This window comes from Eleutherodactylus coqui, chromosome 1, assembly GCF_035609145.1.
Source record: "Eleutherodactylus coqui strain aEleCoq1 chromosome 1, aEleCoq1.hap1, whole genome shotgun sequence".
Taxonomy (NCBI): Eukaryota; Metazoa; Chordata; class Amphibia; order Anura; family Eleutherodactylidae; genus Eleutherodactylus; species Eleutherodactylus coqui.
In genome coordinates this window covers 200764326-200789002 of record NC_089837.1, presented here as the reverse complement: position 1 = coordinate 200789002, position 24677 = coordinate 200764326, and positions in this window count along the sequence as shown.

Sequence of the window (24677 nt, the reverse complement as noted above, 5' to 3'; positions counted from 1 at the left end):
GGCCTACGTGTCCTCGGCCGCGTCCACGTTCTCTAGCCCTACCCCTACCCCTCAGCATGCTGTATTACCAGTGATTTCACAGCCAGGAAATAAATTGGCGCAAGCCTGCAGGCCAAATAGAATTTTTTCCCTGCTTTTTACAAGGAACACCCACACTGCGTGTATTCAATGAATACTAAGTTTAATAACTGTGTTGTGGCCCTGCCAATTTGTCCCAGAACTGCAGTGATGCAAAGTAATTCGCTACCTACAGCAGATCAGGGATTTACCATGCAGGAAAAAAATTGCCGCACGCCTGCGGTAAAACGTAGCTGACTGCGTCTGATTTTTTCTGAACGTTCAGCGCACAGCACACACGTACACAGAGCCCTGAGTACTGTCAGAGGCAGGCCAAATAGAATTTTTTCCCTGCTTTTTACAAGGAACACCCACACTGCGTGTATTCAATGAATAATGTATGTCTTCTGGCCCTGCCTACACAATTCTATCCCTGTAGTATTAATGCTGGGTGCAATGCTCTGCACAGCCGGTTTTGAGAAAAAAAAAAAATATGCAACACTGCTAACAGCAGCCTGGACAGTACTGCACACGGATAGATGTGGCCCTAGAAAGGACCGTTGGGGTTCTTGAAGCCTACACTAACTCCTAACACTCTCCCTGCCTAACCCCCACTTCTGTCCCTATTGCAGGGCGCAATGCTCTGCAGATCCAATTTTGGAAAAAAAAAAAAAAAAATACTGTGCTAACACAGTACTGCACACTAGTAGATGTGGCCCTAAGAAGGACCGTTGGGGTTCTTGAAGCCTACACTAACTCCTAACGCTCTCCCTACAGCAGCTCCAGCACGATAGTACTTTCCCTCAGCTAAGTCACAAGGCATGTGTGGCGAGCCGCGGGAGGGGCCGATTTTTATACTCGGGTGACATCTGATCTTTCCAGCCACTCACAGCAGGGGGGTGGTATAGGGCTTGAACGTCACAGGGGGGAGTTGTAATGCCTTCCCTGTCTTTCAATTGGCCAGAAAAGCGCGCTAACGTCTCAGAGAGGAAACTGAAAGTAACCGGAACATCACGTGGTACTCGTTACGAGTAACGAGCATCCCGAACACCCTAATATTCGCACGAATATCAAGCTCGGACGAGTATGTTCGCTCATCTCTAGTCATGAAGTATGAAGGCTACTTGTCACCTAATGTTTGCACCATGTTACCATGAATGTCTTTGGCTGACATCCCTTTCAGAAACAGGAACTTCATGACTGCACTGCAATGTAATTCCACATTTAAAGTCTGTGTAAAATATGCTAGAAATTCCGCAAGATGTTCCGCAGAACACACTTCACAGTTAATGCAACAAAATCTGATCTAATCGTCAAACTTCACATCTGCGCTGTGTCCTGTGGACAATTTCATCTCGTGTGAAAGGCCCCTTCGGCTCTGTTCATATGGGTGGGTTTTAGACCTGCGTTTGTAACTGAGTAAACTCAGACAGAACTTGGACCCATTAACATCAGTGGGGTTTTTTAGACCAGAGATTTTTTTACATGGGCCGATGGTCTGTGTAAAATGATCTCAGCATGTCCCATTCTAGTTCGATTCAAGGACAAGAGTAGAACATGCAATGTCCACTGTCCTGCACATGTGATAGCACACAAACTGGGTGTCTGTATGCTGTCCGATGAGTTTCGTTCGAGAATTGCACTCAGCCATCTGAATGCAACCTTAGCAGATAATCAACTATTAACTACAATAAATTGAATATGTGCTTAGATTTATATGAGAATATTTAAAACATGCTACAGTTTAGCATATCGGATGATGACAATGCATACACAAAACATAGTAAACATTTGGGGAATGCTTAAAAATATTTATGCCAGATTTCTGGCATAGACAAGTTGAAAATTTTTGAGCAAGTCCTATTTGTGTAAAAATTTGTGACTTTCAACTTTTTAAGCCGCACTCACAACTGTTGTAAAAAAAAAAATGTGGGTGGGGCTTGGTGGGAAAGAAAGTGGCCTGCTCGGGCCCATTAAATTCACTATAATTTACACCTGAAATTAGCGTAAATTATAGAGGAAATCTAGGACAGGTTTGATCTGCTGTAGCCACAGGATGCACCAAAGCTAATTAGAGGCTTCTGCTTCTTATTACATTTGGCACATCCTACTCTGTCAACTTATTTAAGAAAAAACTGTATACCTCGAGCCTGGCTACATGATGAGATACGGATGGCCATGGAGGCATTTGCCCCAGATGTTGCAACTGTGCCTCTAGATCCTGCACACTCATAGGCTGCCAAAGGTAGCGTCCTAAGGGGTTCCATAAATACTTGATCGGCAATAAATTTATCAACCAAATATTGAGGTATCTGCACTCTAGATATGGATAGAGAAGAGGTGAATAGAGTAGATTAGAGATCAATACTTGAGAAAGGGGTATGTATTGACCCCAAAACGCATTGCCAACTACTATACCTTGATAATTAGAGATGAGCGAGCACCAAAATGCTTGGGTGCTCGTTACTCGAGACGAAATTTTCGCGATGCTCGAGGGTTCGTTTCGAGTAACGAACCCCATTGAAGTCAATGGGCGACTCAAGCATTTTTGTATATCGCCGATGCTCGCTAAGGTTTCCATTTGTGAAAATCTGGGCAATTCAAGAAAGTGATGGGAACGACACAGAAACGGATAGGGCAGGCGAGGGGCTACATGTTGGGCTGCATCTCAAGTTCCCAGGTCCCACTATTAAGCCACAATAGCAGCAAGAGTGGCCCCCCCCCCCCCAACAACTTTTACATCTGAAAAGCCCTCATTAGCAATGCATACCTTAGCTAAGCACCACACTACCTCCAACAAAGAACAATCACTGCCTGCATGACACTCCGCTGCCACTTCTCCTGGGTTACATGCAGCCAAATCCCCCCCCCCCATGACCCAGTGTCCACAGCGCACACCAAACTGTCCCTGCCCAGCCTTCAGCTGCCCTCATGCCACACCACCCTCATGTCTATTTATAAGTGCGTCTGCCACAGGAAAAGCAGGCACACACTGCAGAGGGTTGGCACGGCTAGGCAGCGACCCTCTTTAAAAGGGGCGGGGCGATAGCCCACAATGCTGTACAGAAGCAATGAGAAATCCAATCCTGTGCCACCTCCATCTGGAGCTGCACACGTGGGCATAGCAATGGGGAACCTATGTGCCACACACTATTCATTCTGTCAAGGTGTCTGCACGCCCCAGTCAGACCGCGTTTTTTTATAAATAGTCACAGGCAGGTACAACTCCGCAATGGGAATTCCGTGTGCACCCACAGCATGGGTGGCTCCCTGGAACCCACCGGTGGTACATAAAAATATCCCATTGCAGTGCCCATCACAGCTGAGTTAGTAATGTCATGTTTAATGCAGGTGGGCTTCGGCCCACACTGCATGCCCCAGTCAGACTGGGGTTCTTTACAAGTGGAAACAGATGCATTTACAACTCCCTGTGGACCCACAGCATGGGTGGCTCCCTGGAACCCACCGGCGGTACATAAATATATCCCATTGCATTGCCCAACACAGCTGAGGTAGTAATGTCATGTTTAATGCAGGTGGGCTTCGGCCCACACTGCATGCCCCAGTCAGACTGGGGTTCTTTAGAAGTGGAAACAGATGCATTTACAACTCCCTGTGGACCCACAGCATGGGTGGGTGCCAGGAAGCCACCGGCGGTACATAAATATATCCCATTGCAGTGCCCATCACAGCTGAGGTAGTAATGTCATGTTTAATGCAGGTGGGCTTCGGCCCACACTGCATGCCCCAGTCAGACTGGGGTTCTTTAGAAGTGGAAACAGATGCATTTACAACTCCCTGTGGACCCACAGCATGGGTGGCTCCCTGGAACCCACCGGAGGTACATAAAAATATCCCATTGCATTGCCCAACACAGCGGATGTAACGTCAGCTGTAATGCAGGTGGGCTAAAAATTCATTTGATTACACTGTAGGCGAGGGCCCACAAAAATTGCTGTATCAACAGTACTAATGTACATCAGAAAAATTGGCCATGGCCAACCAAGAGGGCAGGTGAAACCCATTAATCGCTTTGGTTAATGTGGCTTAATTGGTAACTAGGCCAGGAGGCAGCCCAGTTAAAATAAAAATTGGTTCAGGTGAAAGTTTCAACGCTTTAATGAGCATTGAAACGTATAAACATTGTTAAGAAAAATTATATGACTGAGCCTTGTGGGCCTAAGAAAAATTGCCCGTTCGGCGTGATTATGTGAGGTTTCAGGAGGAGGAGTAGGAGGAGGAGGAGGAATATTATACACAGATTGATGAAGCGAAAAGGTCCATGTTTTTGATGGGGATACAGAACGATGCTTCCACCCGCGGGTGCAGCCTACCTATTGCTTAGGTATCGCTGCTGTCCGCTGGTGGAGAAGAGAAGTCTGGGGAAATCCAGGCTTTGTTCATCTTGATGAGTGTTAGCCTGTCGGCACTGTCGGTTGACAGGCGGGTACGCTTATCTGTGATGATTCCCCCAGCCACACTAAACACCCTCTCTGACAAGACGCTAGCCGCAGGACAAGCAAGCACCTCCAGGGCATACAGCGCGAGTTCAGGCCACGTGTCCAGCTTCGACACCCAGTAGTTGTAGGGGGCAGAGGCGTCACGGAGGACGGTCGTGCGATTGGCTACGTACTCCCTCACCATCCTTTTACAGTGCTCCCGCCGACTCAGCTGTGACTGGGGAGCGGTGACACAGTCTTGCTGGGGAGCCATAAAGCTGTCAAGGGCCTTAAAGAGTGTTGGCCTGCCTGTGCTGTACATGCTGCCTGATCTCCGCGCCTCCCCTGCTACCTGGCCCTCGGAACTGCGCCTTCGGCCACTAGCGCTGTCGTATGGGAATTTTACCATCAGTTTGTCCGCCAGGGTCCTGTGGTATAGCAACACTCTCGAACCCCTTTCCTCTTCGGGTATGAGAGTGGAAAGGCTCTCCTTATACCGTGGGTCGAGCAGTGTGTACACCCAGTAATCCGTAGTGGCCAGAATGCGTGTAACGCGAGGGTCACGAGAAAGGCATCCTAACATGAAGTCAGCCATGTGTGCCAGGGTACCTGTACGCAACACATGGCTGTCCTCACTAGGAAGATCACTTTCAGGATCCTCCTCCTCCTCCTCCTCCTCAGGCCATACAGGCTGAAAGGATGACAGGCCAGCAGCATGTGTACCCTCACCAGTGGGCCAAGCTGTGTCTTCCCCCTCCTCCTCATCTTCCTCCTCCTCCTCCTCTTCCTCCTCCTCACCGCGCTGAGATATAGACAGGAGGGTGCTCTGACTATCCAGCGACATACTGTCTTCCCCCGGCTCTGTTTCCGAGTGCAAAGCGTCTGCCTTTATGCTTTGCAGGGAACTTCTCAAGAGGCATAAAAGAGGAATGGTGACGCTAATGATTGCAGCATCGCCGCTCACCACCTGGGTAGACTCCTCAAAGTTTCGAAGGACCTGGCAGATGTCTGCCAACCAGGCCCACTCTTCTGAAAATAATTAAGGAGGCTGACTCCCACTGCGCCGCCCATGTTGGAGTTGGTATTCCATTATAGCTTTACGCTGCTCATAGAGCCTGGCCAACATGTGGAGCGTAGAGTTCCACCGTGTGGGCACGTCGCACAGCAGTCGGTGCACTGGCAGATTAAACCGATGTTGCAGGGTGCGCAGGGTGGCAGCGTCCGTGTGGGACTTGCGGAAATGTGCGCAGAGCCGGCGCACCTTTCCGAGCAGGTCTGACAAGCGTGGGTAGCTTTTCAGAAAGCGCTGAACCACCAAATTAAAGACGTGGGCCAGGCATGGCACGTGCGTGAGGCTGCCGAGCTGCAGAGCCGCCACCAGGTTACGGCCGTTGTCACACACGACCATGCCCGGTTGGAGGCTCAGCGGCGCAAGCCAGCGGTCGGTCTGCTCTGTCAGACCCTGCAGCAGTTCGTGGGCCGTGTGCCTCCTATCTCCTAAGCTGAGTAGTTTCAGCACGGCCTGCTGACGCTTGCCCACCGCTGTGCTGCCACGACGCGCGACACCGACTGCTGCCGACCTGCTGCTGCTGACACATCTTGATTGCGAGACAGAGGTTGCGTTGGAGGAGGAGGAGGGTGGTTTAGTGGAGGAAGCATACACCGCCGCAGATACCACCACCGAGCTGTGGCCCGCTATTCTGGGGGTGGGTAGGACGTGAGCGGTCCCAGGCTCTGACTCTGTCCCAGCCTCCACTAAATTCACCCAATGTGCCGTCAGGGAGATATAGTAGCCCTGCCCGCCTGTGCTTGTCCACGTGACCGTTGTTAAGTGGACCTTGGCAGTAACCGCGTTGGTGAGGGCGCGTACAATGTTGCGGGAGACGTGGTCGTGCAGGGCTGGGACGGCACATCGGGAAAAGTAGTGGCGACTGGGAACTGAGTAGCACGGGGCCGCCGCCACCATCATACTTTTGAAGGACTCCGTTTCCACAACCCTATACGGCAGCATCTCCAGGCTGATAAATTTGGCTACGTGCACATTTAACGCTTGAGCGTGCGGGTGCGTGGCGGCGTACTTGCGCTTGCGCTCAAACACTTGCACTAGCGACGGCTGGACGCTGCGCTGACAGACATTGCTGGATGGGGCCGAGGACAGCGGAGGTGAGGGTGTGGGTGCAGGCCAGGAGACGGTAGTGCCTGTGTCCTCAGAGCGGGGTTGGATCTCAGTGGCAGGTTGGGGCACAGGGGGAGAGGCAGCGGTGCAAACCGGAGGCGGTGAACGGCCTTCGTCCCACCTTGTGGGGTGCTTGGCCATCATATGTCTGCGCATGCTGGTGGTGGTGAGGCTGCTGGTGGTGGCTCCCCGGCTGATCTTGGCACGACAAAGGTTGCACACCACTGTTCGTCGGTCGTCTGCACTCTCAGTGAAAAACTGCCAGACCTTTGAGCACCTCGGCCTCTGCAGGGTGGCATGGCGCGAGGGGGCGCTTTGGGAAACAGTTGGTGGATTATTCGGTCTGGCCCTGCCTCTACCCCTGGACACCGCACTGCCTCTTGCAACCTGCCCTGCTGCTGCCCTTGCCTCCCTCTCTGAAGACCTGTCCTCAGTAGGCGTAGCAAACCAGATGGGGTCAGTCACCTCATTGTCCTGCTGCTCTTCCTCAGAATCCTCGGTGCGCTCCTCCCTCGGACTTAATGCCCTTACTACTACCTCACAGATAGACAACTGTGTCTCATCGTCATCGGCCTCCTCACCCACTGAAAGGTCTTGAGACAGTTGCCGGAAGTCCCCAGCCTCATCCCCCGGACCCCGGGAACTTTCGAATGGTTGGGCATCAGTCACGATAAACTCCTCTGGTGGGAGAGGAACCACTGCTGCCCAATCTGAGCAGGGGCCCGAGAACAGTTCCTGGGAGTCTGCCCGCTCCTCAGAATGTCTCATTTTCATGGAGTGAGGAGGCTGGGAGGAAGGAGGAGCAGCAGCCAGAGGATTCTGAGTTGCAGCAGTGGACGGCGCAGAACTGTGGGTGGACAATAGATTGCTGGAAGCACTTTCTGCCATCCGCGACAGGACCTGCTCACACTGCTCATTTTCTAATAAAGGTCTACCACGTGGACCCATTAAATGTGCTATGAATGTGGGGACGCCAGAAACGTGCCTCTCTCCTAATCCCGCAGCAGTCGGCTGCGATGCACCTGGATCAGGAGCTCGGCCTGTGCCCACACCTGGACTAGGGCCTCCGCGTCCTCGGCCGCGCCCACGTCCTCTAGGCCTACCCCTACCCCTCAGCATGCTGTATTACCAGGAATGCAGAAACACAACACTGTAATTAAATGTGCCGCTTATTGGCCTGTGGTTGGAGGCTGAGTTCGCTTACGGAACGCCAGGAAATAATTTGGCGCAAGCCTGCTGTAACACTTAGCTGGCTGCGTATTTATTTGGAGAAATACTACCCCCAGCAGACACGGACCCAGAACACTGAGCAGAATGACAGGCAGGCCAAATAGATTTTTTCCAAATATTTTTTTCAAAAGGACCACTGCGTATATTCAATCTATAATATATGTCTTCTGGCCCTGCCTACACAATTCTGTCCCTGATGTGTGTGTCACGGAACTGCAGTGTTGCAGTGTTATTAACTGCAACAGACCGGTGATTTCAGAGCCAGGAAATAATTTGGCGCAAGCCTGCTGTAACACTTAGCTGGCTGCGTATTTATTTGGAGAAATACTACCCCCAGCAGACACGGACCCAGAACACTGAGCAGAGTGACAGGCAGGCCAAATAGATTTTTTCCAAATATTTTTTTCTAAAGGACCACTGCGTATATTCAATCTATAATATGTCTTCTGGCCCTGCCTACACAATTCTGTCCCTGATGTGTGTGTCACGGAACTGCAGTGTTGCAGTGTTATTAACTGCAACAGACCGGTGATTTCAGAGCCAGGAAATAATTTGGCGCAAGCCTGCTGTAACACTTAGCTGGCTGCGTATTTATTTGGAGAAATACTACACCCAGCAGACACGGACCCAGAACACTGAGCAGAGTGACAGGCAGGCCAAATAGATTTTTTCCAAATATTTTTTTCAAAAGGACCACTGCGTATATTCAATCTATAATATATGTTTTCTGGCCCTGCCTACACAATTCTGTCCCTGATGTGTGTGTCACGGAACTGCAGTGTTGCACTGTTATTAACTGCAACAGACCGGTGATTTCAGAGCCAGGAAATAATTTGGCGCAAGCCTACTGTAACACTTAGCTGGCTGCGTATTTATTGGGAGAAATACTACCCCCAGCAGACACAGACCCAGAACACTGAGCAGAGTGACAGGCAGGCCAAATAGATTTTTTCCAAATATTTTTTTCTAAAGGACCACTGCGTATATTCAATCTATAATATGTCTTCTGGCCCTGCCTACACAATTCTGTCCCTGATGTGTGTGTCACGGAACTGCAGTGTTGCAGTGTTATTAACTGCAACAGACCGGTGATTTCAGAGCCAGGAAATAATTTGGCGCAAGCCTGCTGTAACACTTAGCTGGCTGCGTATTTATTTGGAGAAATACTACCCCCAGCAGACACGGACCCAGAACACTGAGCAGAGTGACAGGCAGGCCAAATAGATTTTTTCCAAATATTTTTTTCAAAAGGACCACGGCGTATATTCAATCTATAATATATGTCTTCTGGCCCTGCCTACACAATTCTGTCCCTGATGTGTGTGTCACGGAACTGCAGTGTTGCACTGTTATTAACTGCAACAGACCGGTGATTTCAGAGCCAGGAAATAATTTGGCGCAAGCCTGCTGTAACACTTAGCTGGCTGCGTATTTATTTGGAAAACTACTACCCCCAGCAGACACGGACCCAGAACACTGAGCACAGTGACAGGCAGGCCAAATAGATTTTTTTGAAATATTTTTTTTCTAAAGGACCACTGCGTATATTCAATCTATAATATATGTCTTCTGGACCTGCCTACACAATTCTATCCCTGGAGTATTACTGCAGGGCGCAATGCTCTGCATGGCCGATATACCAAAAAAAAAAATGTGCAACACTGCTAAAAGCAGCCTCCACACTACTGCACACGGTTAGATGTGGCCCTAAGAAGGACCATTGGGGTTCTTGAAGCCTACAATAACTCCTAATGCTCTCCCTGCCTCCACACTTCTGTCCCTGGACTATTACTGCAGGGCGCAATGCTCTGCACGGCCGATATACCAAAAAAAAAAATGTGCAACACTGCTAAAAGCAGCCTCCACACTACTGCACACGGTTAGATGTGGCCCTAAGAAGGACCGTTGGGGTTCTTGAAGCCTACACTAACTCCTAACACTCTCCCTACAGCAGCTCCAACACGATACCACTGTCCCTCAGCTATCTCACAACGCATCTGAGGCGAGCCGCGGGAGGGACCGATTTTTATACTCGGGTGACACCTGATCTCCCCAGCCACTCACTGCAGGGGGGTGGTATAGGGCTTGAACGTCGCAGTGGGAAGTTGTAATGCCTTCCCTGTCTTTCAATTGGCCAGAAAAGCGCGCTAACGTCTCAGAGAGGAAAGTGAAAGTAACCCGAACATCGCGTGGTACTCGTTACGAGTAACAAGCATCTCGAACACGCTAATACTCGAACGAGTATCAAGCTCGGATGAGTACGTTCGCTCATCTCTATTGATAATTTATGCCACGTTTTGAATAAGAATAAAGGAACAAAGACCATTACAGCTGTCACAACTATTTGAAGCGGACCTGGATTGGGGGAATAATGGTATATTCCGGCTTCCCCAGTGAAGTAAGTTCTGTCATCTTACTTCCATGCAACATCTGTAGGTGTTAGCAGTAGCGCATGGGGGTAAAGTTATTTTCCCTTTTCCCTGCTCTAAATTTGTCAACCAGGTAGGCCAAAAAGTGTGACATCCAGGTGGAAGCATTCCTGGGAAGTCCTTGCTATGTGTTGGCGAGCATTATCCTGCTAAAAAATGCCTGTTGGAACCTTGTCGTGAGAGGCAACCATGTGGTCATAGGAAGTCTGACACATGTTGCTGAGATGTTCATGTCCCTTCTAGGGAAGACTGACTGTTGACTGTGAAAACATCTAGGTAGTATGTATCTTTGCATACTAGATCAATTAACAAACTATATTGTAGCTATTATCAGCTATTCATCCTAACTGCCACATGATTGGAACCTTCAAGAATCTTCAAATTTTATGACATGTCTACGAAAGCAAAGGTCGAAATTGTGCAGTCTGTGGTTTTTCTCTCATTCTTTATTGATGAGGAACTTGTTAAATATAGAAGTGTGACAGGAAATATATTGATATCCTTGAACTTTTCATTCACCGTTTTCTCAAAGAATGTTAAATAAAATCAAACAGTTGAATCTTTAACCAACTAAAGCCTCCCATTTCTTCTGAGCATGGATGACTATATTAATGCCTTAACCCCTTCATAACTAAAGGTGTTTTGCGGGCATTGTGCTCAAAGCCAAATTTTACTGTATTCTAGAGGTGATTTTTTTTCCAGTTTCTTATTCTACTCCAAAATGTTTTGTTCCTGTATTTTTAGGACACACGTGGCTTCCTTATTTTTTAAATTTTGAGTGGATATTATTTCATTTTGGGGTGTTTTAGAGGAAATGGTCAGAAAAAAGTGAAAAAATTGATTATTTTTTAAATGTTTAAATGCTGTTTTAAGGTAATTTGTTCAATTATTAATATATACCCCAAAAATTAATCATCTAGTTCTCCCATGTATAACAACATCACTTATGTGTACATTGTATAATATATGATGTCGCAGTGGTGATGAAAACAAAATCATTACTATAGCTATAAATGTATCTTCCTCCCTTAGCTTTAGCCGCAGCCTCTGTACATAGATGATGACCATCCATGTGCAGAAATATTTTTAGAATGGGCTATTAAAGAGGTACACACTTTTTAAGGGGGAGGGCAGTTTTTTATTTATTCTTTTAAAAATCATTGTATCTTTTTTCACAATTTATCTACATAGTTTTTAATTATTTATTTGTACACGTTTTACTTTTTTTTACACTATGGCGGCACAGGTTAACAGGGTAGTATATTTTCTATGTGTCCCCTGCTGTCTGCATATACAGACCATTGTAAGTTTTAATGGTTTTATTTTGAGGTACATATGACTTTTCTGATATCTTTCATTGTGTTTTTTGGCCAGCAAAATAAACAGAAAACGGGCTAATAATTTTTTACATGTTTTTTTTACTATTTTTATTTTTTAACATTCCTGTACACACCACTCTCTGAATGCCAGGGACATGACTGCTCCAGTAAGAAGGGGACAGGGAGCGCAGAGCAGGCTAGACAAGTCCTAGTAGTGGGGGATTCAATTATAGGGGGATAGGGCAATCTGCCATAAAGACCGGGATCATCGAATGGTGTGTTGTCTTCCTGGTGCTCGAGTTTGAAACATCGCGGATTGGATTGACAGATTACTGGGAGAGGCTGGTGAGGATCCAGAGGTCATAGTGCACATTGGCACCAATGAACAAATTAGATGTGAATGGAGGACCCGCAAAAACTTTTTCAGGGACCTAGGATCCAAGCTTAGGGTGAGGACCTCCAAGGTAGCTTTCTTGGAAATACTACCTATACCACAAGCCACACTAGAAAGGCAGCAGGATCTTAGGGAGGTAAACAAGTGGCTCCAGAGTTGGAGTAAGAAGGAGGGGATTGGGTTCCTGGAGAACTGGGATGACTTTGCTTTCGGCTACAGGCTTTACCATAGAGATGGGCTGTATCTCAATGGGGAGGGTGCAGCTGTGCTGGGTGAGAAGATGTCTAGAAGGCTGTTTGAGTATTTAAACTAGGGAATGGGGGAGGGCAAAAAGAGAAACGGGGTAGACAGTGTAGATAGTGACCTGGGACCAAGTAATGGGAATGGGGGACAAGTAGGGGGAGGGGTTAGTAAAGCTATAACTGGCAGAACAGGTAATGGTACCATAAGTAGAACAATGAATATCAAGAACAACAACCATATAAATTGTATGGCAACAAATGTAAGAAGTCTGATCAGTAAAGTGGGTGAACTCAAAGCGAGAATGTCTGATAAAAAGTACGATATATTGGGAATAACGGGAACTTGGCTTGATGATAAGTGCGATTGGTTGGTAAATTTACAGGGCTATAATCTCTTCAGAAGAGACCATGGGAACCAGAAAGGGGCAGGAGTGTCTATATGTTAAATCCTACTTAAAGGGGTTGTCTCGCGAAAGCAAGTGGGGTTATACACTTCTGTATGGCCATATTAATGCACTTTGTAATGTACATCGTGCATTAAATAAGAGCCATACAGAAGTTATTCACTTACCTGCTCCGTTGCTAGCGTCCTCGTCTCCATGGCTCCGTCTAATTTCGCTGGCTTCTTGCTTTTTTAGACGCGCTTGCGCTGTGCGGTCTCATGCCTGGTGAATGGGGCCACTCGTGCCGGAGAGCTGCTCACCGCGTCGTCATCGTAGCTCCGCCCCGTCACGTGTGCCGATTCCAGCCAATCAGGAGGCTGGAATCGGCAATAGAACGCAAGGAAGGAGAAGAAAATCCACGGTGCACCATGGGAGAAGACCCGCGGTGCACCGTGGGAGAAGACCAGCGGCGCCATCTTTAAAAGAAGAATAGAAGAAGCTGCAGAACGCTGATGCAGGTAAGTGCAATGTGCTTTTTAAAAACTAACCTATGCTTTCTTTTTAACAGGGCAGAATGCGGGGGTAAGTAAAAAAAAAATTTTTTCGCTTTCGCCGCGAGACAACCCCTTTAATGTCGAGGCTACGAGAAGATATAGGTGTAGGAGATGAACATGTGGAATCTCTGTGGGTAGAAATACAGGGAAACAACAATAACAACATCCTGATAGGGGGTTTTTATAGGCCACCAAAAATAACAGAAGAAACTGACACATCTTCTATTTGTCTTAATAGTAAGTTTTCAAACTGCAATGAAGTAATTATTATGGTGGACTTTAATTATCCGGATATAATATGGGAAGATGAAACTTGCAAATCTCACAAGGCTGATAAGTTCTTGAGAACAATTAAAGAAAACTACCTTATCCAACTACCCACCCAACTACCTTATGTGGGAGCCAACTAGATGGAGGGCTACTCTGGACCTATTAACTAACAAACCTGACAGAATCACTGGAGTGCAAATGCAGGGACACTTGGGAAATAGTGACCACAATATAATTAATTTCCAGCTGTCATTCAATAAGAAGCCTTATCAAGGAGCGAAAAAGAACCTAAACTTTAGTAAAGCAAAATTTGATCAGCTCAGAACTACTATCGGAAACATTAATTGAGATAATGTCCTGAAAAATAACAGTATAGACGACAAATGGGAGACGTTTAAAAACATCCTAATAACCTCATGTGAGCAGTTCATACTCTTTAAAAATAAAAGAACCACAAGTAGAAAGAAACCAACAATGTGGCTCGACAAGACTCAAAGGGGAGAACTAAACGAAAAAAAGAAAGCGTTTAAATTAATAATACAAGAAAGCAGCGAAGAAGCGCTAAAATCATACAGGGAAAAAAAACAAATCATGTAAAGAAAAGATCAAAATTGCTAAGGAGGAGACAGAGAGACTGATTGCCAAAGAAAACAAAAATAACCCTAAACTATTCTTCAATTATATAAACAGTAAAAGGATTTGCACTGAAAGCACTGACCCCTTAAAAAATAATGCAGGAGAAACCATATAAGATGATGGGGGGAAGGCAAATCTATTAAAAAGTTTTTTCTCAAGTATATTCACGAATGAAAAAGAAATATCACACGAGATACAGGGGAATACATTTTGCATGCCTAACACAGGAAGAAGTGCAGAGCCAGTTAAAGAGGATTAAAATAGAAAAATAGCCGGGCCCAGATGGAATACACTCAAGGGTTCTAAGGGAACTAAGTATGGGCACTATTGAAACCAGGGTTGTACTACTGGATTGGTGCATTGCCAATGTGGTTCCAATATACAAAAAAAGGTTTAAAAGAGAGCCTGGTAACGACTGGCGAGTAAGTCTCAGTTCAATAATTGGAAAAATACTTGAGGGGTTTATGAGAAATGCCATCCTGGAATATCTCAAGGAAAACAACAGCATAACACATCAGCATGGGTTCATGAGGGGTCGATCATGTCAGACCAATTTGATCAGCCTCTACAATGAAGTAAGTTCTAGTCTGGACCAGGGAGAGTCTATTGATCTCGTATATCTGGATTTCTCTAAAGCATTTGACACCGTGCCATATAATAGGCTGATATATAAAATGAGACAGCTCGGATTGGGTGAAAACGTGTGTATCTGGGTAAAGAACTGGCTCAGAGAAAGAAAGCAGGGGGTGGTAATAAATGGTTCGAACTCTGATTGGGCCACCGTTGCTAGCGGGGTGCCACAGGGTTCAGTATTAGGCCTTAGTCAGACGGGCGTTTTTTTGCGCATGCGCATGCGTCCGGCGATTTTTTAAAACCATTGCTTTGCAATGGTATCGGACACATGAGCGCTTTTTATGCGCTCGTCCGATAAATTATAGAACAGAAATCGCAGATCGCACCTATCTGCAATCTGCGATTCCTGTTCTCTTCTCTATATGCGCTCAATGGGGCCGGCGGCAGCAACGCCGACCCCATTGAGAACATATAGAAGACAAATCATTCTTCTCTGCCACAGCTGTAACAGCTGTGGCAGAGAAGAACGATGTTTGCCCATTGAATTCAATGGAGCCGGCAATACAGCCAGCTCCATTGAAAGCAATGGGCTGCCGGCGAGCGCAGGATGAATTGTCGGGAAGGGTTTAAATATATAAGCCCTTCCCTGCAATTCATCCAGAAATGTGTAAAAATTAAAAATATATATATACTCACCTTGTCCCGGCAGACGGAGTTCAGAGCGGCCGGCCTGCAGTAGGTGTGAAGGGGGTGTGAGTCAAACTTGCCCCTGATTGGCTCAGCGCTGAGCCAATCAGAGGCAAGTCTGACTCACACCCCCTTCACACCCACTGCAGGCCGGCCGCTCTGAACTCCGTCTGCCGGGACAAGGGGAGTATATAGATTTTTTTTATTTTAACACTTTTGTGAATGAATTGCAGGGAAGGGCTTATATATTTAAGCCCTTCCCGACAATTCATCCTGCGCTCGCCCGCAGCGCATTGCTTTCAATAGAGCCGGCTGTATTGCCGGCTCTATTGAATTCAATGCGCTGGACAGCTCCAGCCCGTTTCTAATGAAACGCGGCTAGGAGCAGATTTTTTGGGCGATTTTTTTGGCCCCGGTCACGCGATTTGCGGATGCGCATCCGTCATGTGATCCGCAAATTGCGCGAAAAAACGCCCGTGTGACTAAGGCCTGAGGCCCCATTCTGTTCAATATATTTATCAACGACCTGATAGAGGGACTGCAGAACAAAATATCAATATTTGCAGATGACACAAAATTATACAATATAATTAATGCAATGGAGGACAATGTGCAGCTACAAACAGACCTGGATAAGCTGGGGGCTTAGGCAGAAAAATGGCAAATGAAGTTCAATATTGATAAATGTGAGGTTATGCTCATGGGCAGGAGAAACAGATTTCACCAATATACACTAAATTGGGTACTGCTAGGGAAAAGTAATATGGAAAAAGACCTGGGGGTACTAGTGGACTGTAGACTTAACTGGAGCAATCAATGCCAGTCAGCTGCTGCAAAGGCAAATAAAGTCTTGGGGAGCATTAAAAGAGGTATAGGGGCGAAGGACGAGAACATTATTCTTGCACTATATAAGGCACTTGTCAGGCCCCACATGGAATACTGTCTACAGTTCTGGTCACCGATGCTCAGGAGAGATGTTGCAGTGCTTAAAGCATTCAAAGAAGGGCAACTTAACTAATAAATGGAATGAAAGGACTGGAATACCCAGAGAGGCTAACAATACTGGCATTATTTACCCTGGAAAAAAGATGGTTAAGGGGCGATCAAATAACTATATATAAATACATTAGGGGACAATACAAGGATCTCTCACATGATCTGTTTATACTCAAGACTGCAATGGCAACTCCGGGGCATCCTCTACATCTAGAAGAAAGCAGGTTTCATCACCAACACAAAAGGGGGTTCTTTACTGTAAGAGCAGTGAGACTGTGGAACTCCTTGCCTGAAGACGTGGTGATAGCAAAATCAATAGAAGGGTTTAAGAGGGGACTAGACATCTTTTTAGAGTGCTACGATATTACAGGATATAGCCATTAGGTGACCAGCGGGGTTGTTGATCCGGGTCTTGGAGTCAGGTAGGAACTCAAACGTTGATCCAGGGATTATTCTGACTGCCATTATGGAGTTGGGAAGGAAATTGTTTCTCCTCCAAATGAGCTCAATTGGACCAACAGGGGGGAGTTTGAAAGAGGCTGAACTAGATGGACATTGTCTTCATTCAGCCTGACATACTATGTTATGTTACTATTAGAGATGAGCGAACGTACTCGTTACGAGTACTTACGCACCCGAGCACCGCCATTTTCGAGTACAGCAGTACTCGCGCGTAAAGATTCGGGGGGCGCCGTGGCGGCAACGGGGGGTAGCAGTGGGGAGTGGGGGGGAGAGGGAGAGAGAGAGGGCTCCCCCCTGTTCCCCGCTGCTCCCCCCCCCCCGCACCACCGCACCTCTCCCAGCCCCCCGGCGCCCCCCGAATCTTTACGCCCGAGTACTGAAGTACTCGAAAATGGCGGTACTCGGGTGCGTAAGTACTCATTACGAGTACGTTCGCTCATCTCTAGTTACTATGTAGGGGAATTAAACCTGCAACCTTGTAAGTGCCCAGAGTACTTGTGTACTTCTATACTGCAGTGGTTTACCTGCAATGTTTTACATTACAAGACATAGCAGACCCGGGGGCCATTGATTGGTGTCTGGTTGTCTTGGCAGCCAATCAGTCCTCTGTAATTGGCTGACAGAGGGCTGATGCTGTCACAGAGAAAGCACCCTACCTCTGTTAACCTCATCCATGCTGCGATCTACATTAATCACAGCATATAAGAGATTAACAGTGAGGATCACTGTACTCTGTGATACCCAGCATTACAGCAGGACCCTAGCTGTCAGTCACAGTCAGCTCCCATGGCATGGCTACTGCCTTTAAGTATCAGAGAGTGTTACAATACACACTGCACCAATGTTCTGCATCTTTGTGGAGGTTGTGCCATGTCACTAGGCCTTCCATGCATTCCGCTGGGGTCTCAGCTAGGGCACCGTGTGATCCTGCAGGCATGTTTTGATAGTGTGCTATAGTCCAATGTGGCAATGTGATAATTAATTCTTCCTGGTTTTTGGTCTCTGTTGCCACAGTGGTTCCTAATTAACTTGTTAGCAACTTTATTTATACTATGGTACTTCAGTCATGCTTTGCCTGTGTATCAATGCAGCTTCCTCCAAGTTGTATTCCTCTGAACTGCCAAACCTGGTCAACCTTATGCCATCTAGGTTTATCTTGTCAGAAACCTGTCCAGCTCTGCAGCAACTAACAATTCCATCTCCTCAGGGAAGCTTCTCCGCACATGTCTCCTCAACTCACAGGACTGCTCACTGTGCCCCTCTTCCGGTTTCCTGTCAGTGATAGTGTGCCAGAGCCCGCCGCTCCTTGAGCCCTCCTGCTAACGGTGCAGGCGCCGCATATGTACCAGCACATTCTAAACAATACATTGATACATACCCCTATTGCCAAGCCCCTCGGTGATCGCCAGTCTGGTCACGATTTTACCGATCCATGAAACAGCACCTATGGTAGGTGTCATTACAGTACACTCAGGCCACATTGAGGATCTCATTGATGTGGTCTTACAATGTTAGCAAGAGCTTTTTCTGCCTATAAGGTAAGTTCATTCTTATATGCACGCACTTCAGAATACACCTGTGTCATCTCTTGCTGCAGATTGTGGATTCAAGCTATCCCTTTCTACCCCTCAGCTATATGAAAGTACCACTAAGACCTGTCTGGGATTTCGGAATCAGTGCCTTACTCAGTTTGAACTATATGCCTCTATTTCCCTCTTACAGCATGAAGATTGCCTATAGTATCTCCCTGCTCATAGGTGAGGCACTGGCCCGGGAATCACTTCTATGGGAATGCGGTTATTCGGTTGTCTTCATTGCAGAATTTTCTTGCTACCTTCTGGATGATTTTTTGATGTACCGGGTCACATCATCCCCACTGCCGCTGCCCTACTGCACCTGCGACAGTGTGTCTCCATAATCAGACAATATACTATAAATTCTGTACACTAGCATCAGATTTATCTGTAAACTGGACTGAGATCTTCTCTGTAAGATAAAGAAAGTCAATTACAGCTTGTTATGTTGGTCCTATTTCCATTGTCCCCTAACTCTCCTATCACATTTCTCAACCTATTTTATTAGAGCCACAACAAACTCTGCAGTTCTTAATTGGTGATCTCAAACCCTGCCAAATTGCAGTCTGCCCTATGAAGACTTCTCAGATGGAAGAGCATCCATATCACCTCTCAAGAGTGGCAGGAGTTCTCAGTAAGTTGCCACCACCAAATTCCAGAGTGCCACCTTGCTACCAATCAGCAGAATCTACTGATCCGCAGCTGAGTCTTCTGTACCTAGTCCTCTCCAGCCTGCTGAGTCTCCTAGCCCAGTCTGCTCTGACTGGCTGAGTCTCCTGTGCCCAGCTGCTCCAGCCTGTTTCTCCAGTGGTGCTACCCTCTGTCAATGAGGATATGATACAGATTTATATTTTTACATCTCTGATGAAGATTATACTGATATCTCTTCCTGCATCTCTTATTCTGATCCAGAAAATCCTATTAATGTGTTATCTCTGTGTCAAGGTTTGTCTGAATCTCTTCTGACCAGTGTGTTCCTGAAGGTGATACCCAGTGTGTCAAGAAGGATTCCAAGATGTGTTGGTGCGGCCCTATTGGGAGGGGAAGGGGCGGTGGCACTGTTACATAATGCGTCAATAATAGCACACTGTCTTTCTGTGTCTATGAAGAGGTTGCTTTATGTCACTGGGCCTTTTATGCATGCCACTGGGGTTGCACACTGTGACAGTTCTTCGTTCTCTGATGTCACAGCGGTTCCTATTTAACTTGTTAGCTATGTTATTCATACCTTGGGGCTTCAATCATGCCTTGCCCGAGAATCAATGTGGTTTGCCTCATGTTGTGCTCCTGTGAACTGTCAAACCCGGCCAACTGTGTGATATCAAGCGTTGTCTAGCAAAAAACCTGTCCAGCTCTGATAAGCCATTGCCAGAAACATGTCCAGCTCTATGCCATTGCCAAGCCTTGTCTATGCTGCCACAGTAGATAAGATAACAATTCTAACAAAGATATCACTGAGCCATATGGCTCTTATCCTAAAATAGTGTAAATTACTATTGATAATTTGATCCTAGTGCCAAGTTGCAGTAAAACTATACTATCAATAGTACTTCAAGTGCACAATATTGATACTGTCGTTAAACTGTTGGAGCCACACATGAAGCTATATGTGGATACCACACTACTGTTTGTGGAACATTGCACTAAACATATTGCGTGAATCTCATGGGATAATTAGTCCACAGGTTGTGAACCTAGGGACTAGAGCATCAAACTAGGCTTCCAACTCCTCAAATGCAGAAATATTTAATATTTCCAGACGCAGTATGGGGTAAAAAAGGAAATACCCCTAGAATAATGTATGGTTTAATGTTCCTTGGCTAATCATACCATTAAAAATCTATAATCTGACGTGACAGATCAAAGCGCCTACTATTGTGGCTTGTTGGATGGTTAACTGTTATACACACATATTATTGTAATGACTGAGACACAATAAACACTACTGATGAAATGGCGGGGGTAGTTGTTAGGGATGTCACGGTGGCACTACTAACTAATCTCCTGTGGGACGCGCGTGACCCTAGACCAAGGTGCCGCCAGGCCTCTTCCAGCTCCAGGCAACGCTGAGGCAGTAGTTACCGAAAAAGGTGGTGTAGTGGACCTGAAGAAACATGACACGGGTGACACCACCGTTCCTTACTCCGTAGGATGTCCAACAGGATAAGTAAGAGAGTCCACACACAACTAACTTGACAACTTCAGTAACTGGGAACGGTCAATGACTGGACTTTATTTGCAGGATCAGCAAATTCTCACACTAGTGCAGGAAGGACAAATTACGGAGGTCAGGGAGGAACAACACAGGATGACACTGGGCCTACAGTACAAGTTATCTGTATGACTTCCTGGAGACACACACTGGAGGAGGACAAACTACTCCACCGACACTCACTTTTGGACAGGTTTCTGAACACTGCATGGCTGTCTGCTTCTCTCTCTCTCTCCTAGCATAGGGGGCCTGGAACTAGGTCATCAGGGTACCTCTCTTTCTCTTCCATTCTCCACCACTTCCTCTTCCATTCTTATGCCGGGCAGGAAACTATCTTCCTGGCTGGACTATGGATGCTGCCATTGACTCCTATGGGAGCCAATGACAGCGTCTGGAGAAGGGAGGTGGGAGGGAGTTTAGCAGCGTGACTGCTAAACTTCCTCCCCCTTCTTTTCTTCTCTCCGCCCCTTGTCGCTGTTTGCAATGGGGGAGGGGGGGCAGGGGCACTCCGCCTCCTCCTATTGCTGGCTGCGGACAAGCTTAGCTCTGCCCCTGTGCCGCCAACTCCCATTGTAACCAGCTGGAGGGGAGGAGAAAGGAGGTGAGCCGGCGAGGGGAAGGGAAGGTGGAAACGGCTTAGCAGAGTCTCTTCGTCTCCCGCTTCCCAACGGCACATACGCCGAGCTCGTGCATCACATTGTAGCGTATATCGGCTGGCCGTGAAAACACCAGCTGATATATGCTCGTGTGAATAAGCCCTTACTGCTACAAGTTATATGCTCATAATCTAAGTGAAAGGCATTTCTCCATAGTGATTATACCACAGACACCACAAGGACACAGCCAAGTGACAGTTTACTACAGCTTGAAAGTACTGACCTATTTGGGCCACCTCTAAACTGTGGTATATAAACATTTTATTCACTTCATTTGGCTCACAACTGTGAAAGCAGATAAAAAGTGAGAAAACATCAAACTGTAGTTATGACTGCTATCAAAAAGATCAAAACCCTACATTAAATGAACATCTACACAAAGTTTTTTGATACATTCTGTTTACTATGAGCTTCTGCAATTATACGCAACCACTATGGCCTCCTGCAGGATCCGACCCGTACCCCTGCAGTGAGCACTGCGGCTCACCTGCTCTCCTTACTGGGGGGTGCACTAATGCGCGTGCAATACACAAGGAAAACACATAATGTGATTTCCAGATGTGCAATACACAAAGATCACATCTGGAAATCATTAGCCATTTAAATCGGGGCGTGGTTGTGTCTCGGGCGCAAAAAGTCCAGTAAAATATGCCAATACACACTCAAAGAAACATTGTTTATAGCGCAAATACGTGGCTACTTCGCACACAATTTTGCATATACCCGTATGAAGGAGCCATTACTGTTGGTTCCTACATTTCACTACCTGAACGCAGACCTAAAATGCAGCTGAGCAGCTTCAATACTCCTCGTGCCATTCTGTTGGCACAAATTAGTTCTACTAAATTTATAAATATTATGAACTTATATAAAGCCGCACTTTTGGTTTATCATCTCTATAAATAAGTAAGGAAGGAAATGCTTCAGCAAAAGAATAAAATAAATATAGAAATGCATTATACTTTAATATGAATAACATTTCAAAAGCCAAAATATTTACATAGAATTAAATATGTATTCATGAAAACACTAAAATATTTAGTCTGTTGACACTTCAGATACGGTATTGTCTCAAATGTCTCATATTTTAGGTACCAGTATGAGAGAAGGAGGGAGATCAGACGTTGATGTATTCAATTTATTAGGAAGGCAGAGAGCACAATGGCCTTTCTACAGACAGATTATCCTGCTCATAGACTTTGGAAGGATAAAAACATAAGCATAGAAGAAAGGAGAATGCAGCAGCGTGGAAACACTCAGTGCTGCCCTTTGTGCTGCCTGACATTTCAGGGACTTGTTATCAACCACTAGTGGATAGTTATCTAAATGCATCTCTCCAGCTGCCATTGCCAGCGCTGATAGAGGGAGGGAACGTGCAGATATGCCGACAGATAACGCAACAACATCATTTTAGAAAGCTGCCTTTTGTTGAAGCTTCTGTCAATCGACTCTGGCATTTCCAATGCACAAGATTTTGTGTTGCTGTTATTCAATTTAGGAAATATGTATCCAGCAGTAATCAGTATTCATTCATCATACACATCGTACATAAAAACACACAGAAACATCCTAAATTAATTATTACTTGGCTAGAAATAAATGTGTGTTATTGGAAACTGGGTGTTTTGCTCTAATTGTAAAACACTAAGCCTCCTAGAAAGTATTCCCTCACTGTGCTAGTGAACTATAACTACTCCCTACTAGTAATGATGTTCTGATGTTTATGTGACTCAATTATTAGAAATGTAGAGATGAGCGAGCACCAAAATGCTCAGGTGCTTGTTACTCGAGCCGAGCTTTTTGTAATGCTCGAGAACTCGTTTTGAGTAACGAACCCCATTGAAGTCAATGGGAGCCTAGAGCATTTTTCAATGGAGCTGCGGTTGCTGCAGGCGGCTCCATTGAAAACAATGGCTCTGTAGTGCTGATCTGTCATTCATTCGGCAAGAGCTGCCTGTGATTGGCTGAGCACCTCAGCCAATCACAATCAGCTCTTTCAGCAGGCAGGGATTTTAAATCCCCACCTGCTGATAGATCAGCACTACAGAGCCGGGGAGAGCGGAGAGAAGACATGGCTGCGCCCAGACAGCTGAAGGGAGGGGAGTATGTATTTTTTTGTTTTTTACACTACTTTTACTGGTTTTTCAGGGAAGGGCTTATATTTAAAGCCCTTCCCTGAAATCCAATGACAGGTGCCGGCAGCAGGATCCTCTATCGCAGCTGTAATGTGTGACAGCTGCGGTAGGAAATTGAAGAATTCCTCTGCTGCATCTGTCACAGATGTGGCAGGTGCAGCAGCAGGGAATTCTTTTTACTAGCAGGGATGAAGGAAACATCTGCTGCATGCAGCAGATGTGTTCTGCATCCCCATGGGGGACACGGCAGCAGCGGAGAGAAGTTGTTTTACACTAAAATTATTGTTTTTCAGGGAAGAGCTTACATATGAAGCCCTTCCGTGAAAAAAAATTCAGGGGTGCCGGCAGACAATTGTCTTCAATGGAGCCGACGGCAGCAGCCGCAGCTCCATTGAAAACAATTTAGTGTGTGCCCTGTCCATCCGCACTATATAACAAGACTGTACCTATTTTACACTGTCTGTTTTTTGCAAAAGTGTATGCAAAATACTATTTTGCATACACTTTAGCAAAAAATAAACATGTGGGGAGGAAAGTGTGAAATTTTCTCGAGCACCGTGTGGTGCTTGCTCGAGTAACGAGTACCTTCGAGCATGCTAATGCTCGGACAAGCATGCTCGCTCATCTCTATAGAAGAGATAACATAATAATATATTATACTAGCTTACCCGTCGCGCGTTGCTGCGAAGACAGACATATATACATTCGTTTTTATATATCTAGATAACAACCAATCACAGCGCAGCTTTTTTAGGTTACCTCAGTGGTATAATATATAACAACCAATCGCAGCGCAGCTTACATGTTACCTCAGCTTTATAATATATAACACCCAAACACAGCGCAGCTTATATGTTACCTCAGCTGTATAAAATATAACAACCAATCACAGTGCAGCTTTCATGTTACGTCAGCAGTAAGAGAAATAACAACCAATCACAGCCCAACTTTTATTCTGCCTCAGCAATATAAAATATAGCAACCAATCACAGCGCAGCATTCATTTTACCTCAGCGGTATAATATATAGCAACCAATCACAGCACAGCTTTTATTTTACCTCAGCATTCTCAATATCCTATTTATGACATAATCAATGCTCGTGCCAAATTTTGCGCTTAGGATTGAATAATCGAGTTGGGACCCATTAACTTTTCCTATTTATGACATAATCAATGCTCGTGCCAAATTTCCCGTTTCTATGACACCGGAAAGTGAGAAAATAACATTCCGTACGTAAAATTTGGACGCTAA